Raw genomic sequence first — 10,091 nt, 5'->3', positions numbered from 1 at the left:
GGATGTTGATGGTGGGTATTCCAGTGGTAGCAATGCCTTTTGACAAGGGAGATGGTTGGAGTCTCTCTTGTTGAAGATGGTCCTTGACGACTTCCAGGTGCGGCTATGCAGAGCTAGGTCGCATATTCGGTAGCTCCCGCTTGGAATGGACTTTGGGGCTCTTTTACAGGGCCCCCACGGCATTTGTTTGACATTTCCCGGTGTGGGAAGAAGACTGTAACATTCCTCTGACACTGTCCCCCAGGAATGTTATGTCCTTTGGTTACCAGACCCAGCAGAAACAGTAAAAGATTTGTCTGTAACTGCAGGGGAAAGAGGAGCCTCTTCCATCATGCAGGCGGGGGAAGGGCAAGCTTAAAGCTGCAACCGGACTTGAGGGCCTCTAATAAAGGTGAATTCTAGCAGCAGAGGGAACAACTGTGAAGAGATCCACCAAGGCCATTGAAGAAGCGGGGACGAGGCTTCCGGTGGCGGCCATGGAGGAGTAGGTCGCACATTCGGCAGCTCCCGTCTGGAACTTACTCTCAGACCTTTTTCAGGAGTTTTCACAGACTTTTTGGGGCAGATTGGTGAAGCGAACACTGCCAAAAGGATTCCCTCTCGAGACTTCCGACTATGCGGAGCTAAGTCGCACATTCGGAGGCTCCCGCAAAAACGGACTTTTGGACTCTTTCCAGGGCCCCCAAGGGCACTTTTTCAACGTTTCCCGGTGTGGGAAGGAGTTAATAAAAGCTCTCCGTCAGTATATGGCTTTAACTAGGAGTGGGGCGACAAAAAAGGTGGTGGTGGACCAGAAGAAGGGAGGGAAGAAGGACAAAATGGCGAGGGAGGGGGAGGCGGAGATAGTGGTGACGATGGACGCTAAGAAAGCCTTCGATAGGGTAGCGTGGGGGTACCTGTGGGAGGTGCTGAAGAGGTTCGGGTTTGGGGAGGGGTTTGTCAGGTGGGTTAGACTGTTCTATGAGGTCCCGATGGCGAGTGTGGCCACAAATAGGAGGAGGTCCGAGTACTTTCGGTTGCACCGAGGGACGAGACAGGTGTGTCCCGTCCCCCCGGCTCTTCGCACTGGCGATTGAACCCCTGGCTATGGCACTGAGAGAGTCGAGGAACTGCAGGGGGTTGGTGCGGGGTGGGGAGGAGCATAGGGTGTCGCTTTATGCGGATGACTTGCTGCTGTATGTGGCGGACCCGGTGGGAGGAATGCCAGAGGTAATGAGGATCCTTAGGGAATTCGGGGACTTTTCGGGGTACAAGCTCAATATGGGGAAGAGCGAGCTGTTCGTAGTTCAGCTAGGGGACCAGGAGAGGGGGATTGGCGAGCTCCCACTAAAAAGGGCGGAGAGGACCTTCAGATATTTGGGGGTCCAGGTGGCCAGGAGCTGGACGGCCCTGCATAGGCTTAACTTTACAAGGCTGGTGGAGCAAATGGAGGAGGAGTTCAAGAGGTGGGACGCGTTGCCGCTGTCCTTGGCGGGTAGGGTGCAGTCAATCAAAATGACGGTGCTCCCAAGGTTTTTGTTCCTGTTCCAGTGCCTCCCCGTGTTTATCCCGAAGGCTTTTTTCAGGCGGGTTAACAGGAGTACAATGGGGTTTGTGTGGGCGCGAGGGACTCCGAGGGTGAGAAGGGTGTTCCTGGAGCGGAGTAGAGATAGGGGGGCTGGCGCTGCCCAACCTCTGTGGGTACTACTGGGCCGCCAATGCGACGATGGTGCGCAAGTGGGTGATGGAGGGGGAGGGGGCTGTATGGAAGAGGCTGGAGACGGCGTCCTGTGTGGGTACGAGTCTGGGGGCGCTGGCAACGGCGCCGCTGCCGCTCCCTCCAAGGAGGTATACCACGTGCCCGGTGGTGGTGGCGGCCCTCAAAATTTTGGGGCAGTGGAGGCAGCATAGGGGGGAAGTTGGGGCCTCGGCGTGGACCCCATTACGGGGGAACCACCGGTTCGCCCCAGGAAGAACAGGTGGAGGGTTTTCGGGGTGGCACAGGGCAGGGATACGAAAGTTGGGGGACCTGTTTGTGGACGGGAAGTTCGCGAGCTTGGGTGAGCTGGAAGAGAAGTACGGGCTCCCCCCCGGGGAACACCTTCAGGTACTTACAGGTAAGGGTGTTTGCCAGACGGCAGGTGGTGGAATTCCCACGGCTACTGCCACACACAGTACAGGACAGGGTGCTCTCGGGGGGGTGGGTGGGAGTGGGGAAGATCTCGGAAACTTACCAGGTGATGCAGGAGGAGGAGGAGGCCTCGGTGGTGGAGTTGAAAGGCAAGTGGGAGGAAGAGTTGGGAGAGGAGATCGAAGAGGGGACGTGGGCAGATGCCCTAGGGAGGGTGAATTCTTCCTCTTCGTGCGCGAGGCTCAGCCTCATACAGTTTAAGGTGCTGCACAGGGCACACATGACCGGGACAAGGATGAGCTGGTTCTTTGGGGGTGAGGACAGGTGTGTTAGGTGTTCAGGGAGCCCAGCAAATCACACCCATATGTACCACCTATGCCCAGCGCTGGAGGAATTTTGGAAGGGCGTAGCGAGGACAGTGTCGAGGGTGGTAGGATCCAGGGTCAGACCGGGCTGGGGGCTCGCAATATTTGGGGTGGCAGAGGAGCCGGGAGTGCAGGAGGCGAAAGAGGCCAGAATTCTGGCCTTTGCGTCCCTGGTAGCCCGGCGAAAGATTCTCCTTCAGTGGAGAATCTTTCAGCGAGGCCCCCAAGCGTGGAATCCTGGATCAGTGATATGGCAGGGTTCATTAAATTGGAGAGGGTGAAATTCGCCTTGAGAGGATCGGTACAAGGGTTCTTTAGGCGGTGGCAATCGTTCTTAGACTTTCTGGCAGAACGCTAGACATTGGTCAATGGCAGCAGCAGCTCGGGGGGGGGGGGGTTTACTTTATTTTTGTTTACGTTATTTTCACTGGAGGGTCTGAGGGGGTGTATACACCTGTTGTGTTAAGTCGGGGTGTTAATGTTAATTTATTATTTATGTACAGGGGGGGGGGGAAGGGGTTGGGGGGTTGCTTTTTTAGATTGTGTTTTGTACTTAACCCTGTTGGGTTCTTTTTTCTTTCTCATTTTGTTACTGATATTTTATGAAAACCTTGAATAAAAATTATTTTTTTTAAAAAAAAGATGATCCTTGACGAGCATTTGTGTGGCACAAATGTTACAATCAGCACAAGCCTGAAATGTTGTCCAGATCTTGTTGCATATGGACTGCTTCAGTATGAGTTGTGGCGGGTTCTTAACATTGTCATCAGCGCACATCTACACTTTGAGGAATAATCCATAGACCAGAATCCAAAGAATCCGTACTGTGCAGAGGAAGGCCATTCAGCCCATCAAGTCTCCATCGACCCTCCAACAGAGCACTCTGCCTAGGCCCATTCCCTTGCCCTAGCCCTGTCAATTAAATGTGCCTTGATGTCAAAGGCAGACACTCTCACTCACCTCTCAAGTTCAATTCTTTCGTCTCTGTTTGGATGAATGCTGTAAAGAGGTCAGGAATGGAGTGGCCCTGGCAGAACACAAATTTAGCATTAGTGAGAATTTTATTGTACAAATTCACTTGATGGTACTGTTGATGACGTCTTCCATTTTGTTGATGACTGAGAGTAGGCTGATGGAGCCGGAATTGGTCAAATTGGATTTGCTCTGCTTTCTGTGGATGGGAAATCCATGGACATTTTTCCACATTAACCTTTGGTACTATCTTTCTCAGTCTTTGAATATAGCTCATCATTCATTTTGACTGCCCTCTCACTGTAATTTTTAGTTGTAAAATTCACAATGAGAGGACACTGAAAAAGGACAGTGGAACTGACTATCCTCTGGGGGCTGATCAGGATTGCTACTGACTACACGTCACGTGACTAGATCTCTACAACCAAATCTATCAACTTGATTAACAAAGTTAAAGGGGGGGGGGGGGGGCGTGAAACCACAAATCATTACTTACTGCATTCACACTAAATAGGATATTTTGACCACAAAATCAAAACTTGCTTTATTATATCTATAAATATCTCTAAAAACACTTTCACAAGGACAAATGGCTTTCATGTGTTACTGGGTGGAATTGTCAACTTGATCATAGATTTAGTTTATTATAGAAGTACAGAACCTTTAAGTAGGTTTTAGTTGGGTCAGTTGGTTCATAAGTGTAGGAAAAGACACTGAAGATTGTCTACCACCTGCAAGTCTTCATTAGAATACCCAAGATGAGAAAATAATGTTTAAAAATATATAGTGCACATTTTAAAGTATCTCCTGCTCAGATAACTCACTGACATCTTAAATAATCTTCAATAATGGTGTTTAGCTTTATTGTCCTTACAGCTCTTGATTCTGGGAACATATGAAAGAAAGACTTGCATTTACATTGCACTTTTTGTGGCCAACACACATCTCAAAGCGCTTTAAAGTTAATGAAGTACTTTTGAGAGTAATTTAATCTGCACCCAGTGGAATTCCAATGCTATATACTCAAGAGTTAAGAAAGATGAGCAAACTAGAAAACTAAACAAAAAAGGTGCTTTTTCCCTGCTGGAACAGTCATAAACAAGTGTGACCCAAGCTAAAAACACATGTTGCATACTCAATGGGATAAAAGAAAAGTTAATCCTGAGGTTTACTTCATTAAGCCATAACTAAACAACTAGGGAATATAGGGTACAAATGGAAAAAAAGGTAAGTTTGAGACTGATGAGAAAAAACCCCATGTTAATGTGTGATTAATACTGGATTAGATGTCCACTTATGGCAATGGAGGACTTATTCAATAGACAGTTGGGCAGGATGATCATAGATTTCTACGGCAGGTTGAGCTAGATGGTTCAAGTGGCAACTTTCAAGAATACTTAACATTATGATACTCGAGTAAAGCCCATTTTGCTGCAATACAATCAAAGGATTTAGGTTTTATTTTCACCTACAATAAATAATCTCGGTGCACATCATGGCCTCAGCATAAAAATATTTTGGCACAATGCATTTGGTTAGGATTCAATTGTACAACGAAAGACAAAGTGAGTAAGCGTTACTATATGTTAGTACAAAAAATTAAGATAGAATTCAGATTTAATTCTTCAGCTTAATTTAGGCAATTAAGAAGCCAGCACAATGAGTGAATGATGAATCTGAACTTCAGTCTATACCACTATTGTGGACAAATGTCTGGGCTAAGATCATCTCTTAAATGAGACAACTTTTTAGCTCTTAATAAACCTGTATATTCAAGGAAAATTCAACAACAAATAGTTAAAAGAAAAACATTGCTCGACATTAATTTTAATTTGCTGACAATATTATATATATAAATATTTGCATAGATGAAGCTTATATTTCATATTTGAATGCATAATTATCCAGGGCATTACTATGAATCACATCAATCTTACACTACATTACAATGCAAGTAAAATCCAAGATGCTATATTGTGTTTATTCACCAGTTCATGGTAGATGGTGGTTTACAAATGAGATTTTCAAACCCCTTTCTTATGCAGCATTATTATTTTTGACAGGGAGACTGGACGTGTTATAAAATTATTTAATTTACCAGTATTCTTTATTATTTTGTTGATAAATAAACATGGATTTTATTGTTCTTTTTCAAAATTGAGCTTCTAAATTTTCTTCCATTCTCTACAACTTCCATGCCTCTGCGGAAGCTGTATAACCACCAGAAAACTTTCAACCGTGCTCTTTAAAAATAAATCCATGGAATGAGTACTATTTTATATGCTAGCATATGGCAAACTCCAGAGATAGCTGCTGCATCCCCAACAATTATCTTGCCTCCATTGACAGATCCATAGGTCGAAATGACCCTTGGTCAGGAAGTCAGTATTCATCAGTGTTGGCAAATTAGCGGGGCATCGAAATCAAATGCAGGTTCTTACTTAGTTCTAGTATGGATCATTAGGTAGCGATTAGCAGATGATCCTGGCTGATTTAACCATCTTTAGTCCAAAGATAATTGCAATTACTTCAATGCTGAGTCAAATTAGCCAACTCACCAAACAATAAGAGCAACGCATGAGATAATTTGGGTTTATGTGGCTTAGCTACTCAAGAGTGAACTTGCAGAGTAATCAGAGGATTTTTTTTCATATAGCTAATGAATTAGAATTGGCCAGTAATAAACAAGTACACTATGATGACTTACTGCAGATTTCTTTCAGGATATAGTAGAACATTAGCAAATCTGCAGTAGTGCACTGTCCCTTTATTTGAATCAAATCTGTAACTTACGGGAGTTTACATACATTTTTAATGGATACAAGTTTAGGAATATAAAATTAGATAGGTCTTGATACTTGTCATAGGTATTATATTATGTCACTATAGTGAGTAAGTATCAATTAAAATTAAACTTATACAAAAGTAAAGCAAGGAAATTTGGTTTGTTTAGTACCATTAGCAATGTTCAAGTTGATCCTTAATTAATACATCCAATGATAAAAATCACTAACAAACAGCAACAGTAAATTGAAGTATGCCAATAAAAATGCACAATATTCCTGCAGTCAGTGAGTTTCATTAATGTTTGTAACCACACAATGTTTGTAACCACATAGAATCATAGGTGTAGTTTTAACCCCTGCAAAATAGTCTCAGCTTGCGTCAGCTGGAGTGTTAAAATGTAAAATAAAATCTCAAAACCTGAACCCAGGGCTCAAACTTTGCTCCTAGAAGATAGGCTGCATCTTCCAATGTTTTAATGGGGTCCCATGCCTACTGACCACTTGGGTTTCTTGGGTCTTAAGAAACATGGCAGCTGAAGGGTGGTGAAGGTTGCTGCAGGCAGGCGGCAAGTGATTTGCTAGCACTGCCTGTGGGCCAAGATGATCAGGAGTGTTTCTTCCTGGCCCACCAAACAAACCTGTTCAATTGCAACACTTTGCGAGCACATTCTTCTCCCCCATTTGCTCACTGATCTTTTTCTGAACTCCCCATCATTACCGCAACTCTGACCTTCCAAACCACAATATTCCCTACCTCTCCTCGTAATTGCCACCTAAACAGCAGGAAAGCTAGCTGTTCCTTGACTACAGTTACAGCCTCTTCTGGCCCAATACCTGCCCACCAGGGAGAAAAGCCTGTCATCAGGCTGGCTCTCAGCTGGGGAACCTATTTTTTTAAAAAACACCAGCATGTTATGGAATTAAATGTCTCCCGATCTCTTGGGAAACCTGTCCTTGTAAATATTGGGGCTGTACTCTCCAACACCAACTCAAACTTGTTGCCAAGATTCAAGTTTAGTTTGGGTCTTTTCTCTCTCCATTCTCCTTCTGCCCATTATCTATGTAGAAACATGGTTTTCACTGGAAAGAAATTTTGAAACATTGACAAGAATAAATCTAAATAATAAAGTCTAACTCATTGGGAGTTGTGAATTTAGCAATATTTTGATCGCACACTGAAATGCACAACACAGTATATCTTTTTTTAAATTAAAGATATTTTATTCCAAATGAACAACCCCACATTCCAACACAACAGAGTTAACAGGGTGTTCTTCCCCTTTTAAATATCCCCCCTCCCCCGGCGAAGATCAGCTCCTCAAATAGTGTCATGAACGGCCTCCACCATACCTCAAAGCCCTCTCACGACCCCCTCAAGGCAAACATAATCTATTCCAACCAGAGAAACTCATACAGGTCCCCCAGCCAGGCTGCAACCCCCGGTGGCAAATCTGACCTCCAATTCAAAAGAATCCATTGCCGGGCAATCAGAGAAGCGAAGGCCATGACATCGGCCCCCTTTCCCTCCAGCAACGCTGGCACCTCCGAAACCCAAAAGATCTCTACTATGGAGTCCGGCTTCACCTTGGCCCCCACTATCCTTGATAGTGTCCCAAATACCGCCTCCCAGAAGCTCTCCAACTTCTCGCAACCCCAATACATGTGAACATAATAAACCCACCCCCCCGTCCGCACTTCTCACATCCATCCGTTACCCTCTGGAAGAACTCACTCATCCAAGCCCGAATCATGTGTACCTTGTGCACCACAATAAACTGAATCAAGCTCATTCTTGCACAGGAGGAGGTTGAGTTCACTTACCGCATCGCCTTACAGCAGAGCCCCATCCAATTTCCCTCCCAAACTCCCCCTCCCGCTTAATCCTTTCCACCAGCACCTTACCCTGCTCTCCCAACCACTTGTACATGTCCCTGATCCTACCCTTTCCCCACCTCACCTGGGAGAAGCAACTTCTCCAGCGGAACGTCAGTAACTCCTTTCGCCAAGTCCCATATCTGCCAGTACCTAACCTCACTCCCCCTCTGTAACTCAAACCTCTCCCACAGCTCATCTAACCCATCGAATTTCCCCTCCGGGAACATATCCCTGACCCTCTTCAACCCTTCCTCCTTCCACTGCCTGTAGTGATCTCTGTATATCGAAATACGTGATCAATTTATGTAATGCTAGTACAGTCAATTGACCACTAGATGTCTCACTGTCAGGACCTATAAGAATAGCTTTCCCCTTCTTTCTTACAGGAATGCAGCGAGAACATACATAGGAAAGCTAGAGAGAGAAGGTGTTAGTTATCAAAGTATTGTATTGCATAATGTATTTAGTTATATTTATGATTGTTCATTTGTTTTACCAGTTGAGTATTAAGTAAAAAGAACTCAATATTATTTATATTACTCAATAAATTAGTTTATCTTTACAAGACCGGCTCATTTCAACAACTCGGCTGGTTCAAGAGTAATATATATATTACACAAAGTAATATAACACTGCCTATACATCTCCCCCACCCCCAGCTTAAACCTGTGGTTCCCATACAGTGGTGTCAGCACCGATATGTGGCCCAGTTTAAAGTGCCTCAACTGGCTCCACCACAGGACCCCCCGTATACCTCCTCGGAGCCAGCAGCAACGAGGCCGTCCCCAGAACCCTTAAACCCGAGCCCATACTGGACTCCTCCTCAAACCTGATCTACTCTGCCCTCTCTCCCCCCACCACCTCACCTTCTCCACATTCGCTGTTCAACAGTAGTGCATCAGGTTCAGGAGCACAAACTGACTTCCATGCTTCTGCCTTTGCAGCAGGGCCCTCCTCACCCTCAGCACCTTCCCTGCCCACACAAATTCAGAGACCAGTGCCTACACCTTCCTAAAAAGGCCTATGGGAGAAAAATTGGGAGGGACTGAAAAACAGGAACCTTGGCAGCACATTCATCTTTCCCACCTGCAGCCTTCCTGCCAATGTCAAGTGCAACATATCCCACCTTTTAAAGTCCCCCTTAACCTTTGTGTAGTTCTACCTATGCATTGTGGCCCACTCATGCATCACCTGAATCCCCAGATACCCAAACCGCACCCATGCCACCTTAAATTGTAGCACGCCCAGGTTTGCTTGTGGGAACACCTCACTCTTCCCTGCATTCAACATAGCCGGAAAATGCCCGAATCTCTCCAAAAAGCCCATGACTTTGTCCATACTTTCCAGCAGTCTGACACAAACAACAGATCGTCCGCATACATGGATACCCTGTGCTCCCTTACCACCCCCCCCTCCCCCACTCAGCCGACACCCAAAGGGCCATCCATCGCCAAGGGCTCTATCACCAACGCAAACAACAGCGGGCACCCCTGCCTCGTCCCCCTCTGCAACCCAAAATACCCTGAACGCGTCTCGTTGGTTCAAACACTAGCCATAGGGACACATACAACAATCAAACCCACGCCACAAATTTCAGTCCAAACCCAAACCTTCCCAAAACTCATATCTCCACTCCACCCAATCGAATGCCTTCTCCGTGGGTTCATGGACATGACCAGCTCTAGCTCCTGTCCCCCTGACTGAGTCATAATTACATTCAGCAACCTTTTAATGTTACTGGAGAGCTGTCTCCCCCTCACAAAACCCGTTTAGTCCTCAGAAACCACCTCCAGGACACACCCTCCAACCTATACGGCAACATGTTCACAAGGACTTTCACATCAGTGATTAGCAGCAAAATGGGCCTGTAGGACCCACACTCCACTGGTTCCTTCCCCCTTTTTGGGATCAAAAAACCAGCAACGCAGCCAGCAACTCCCCGTTTTCCACTGCCTCACTAACCGTACTCACCAGTTGAGGGGC

This window comes from Scyliorhinus torazame, chromosome 15, assembly GCF_047496885.1.
Source record: "Scyliorhinus torazame isolate Kashiwa2021f chromosome 15, sScyTor2.1, whole genome shotgun sequence".
Taxonomy (NCBI): Eukaryota; Metazoa; Chordata; class Chondrichthyes; order Carcharhiniformes; family Scyliorhinidae; genus Scyliorhinus; species Scyliorhinus torazame.
The sequence above is the reverse complement of the archived record's forward strand: the minus strand, read 5'-3'. Positions refer to the sequence as shown.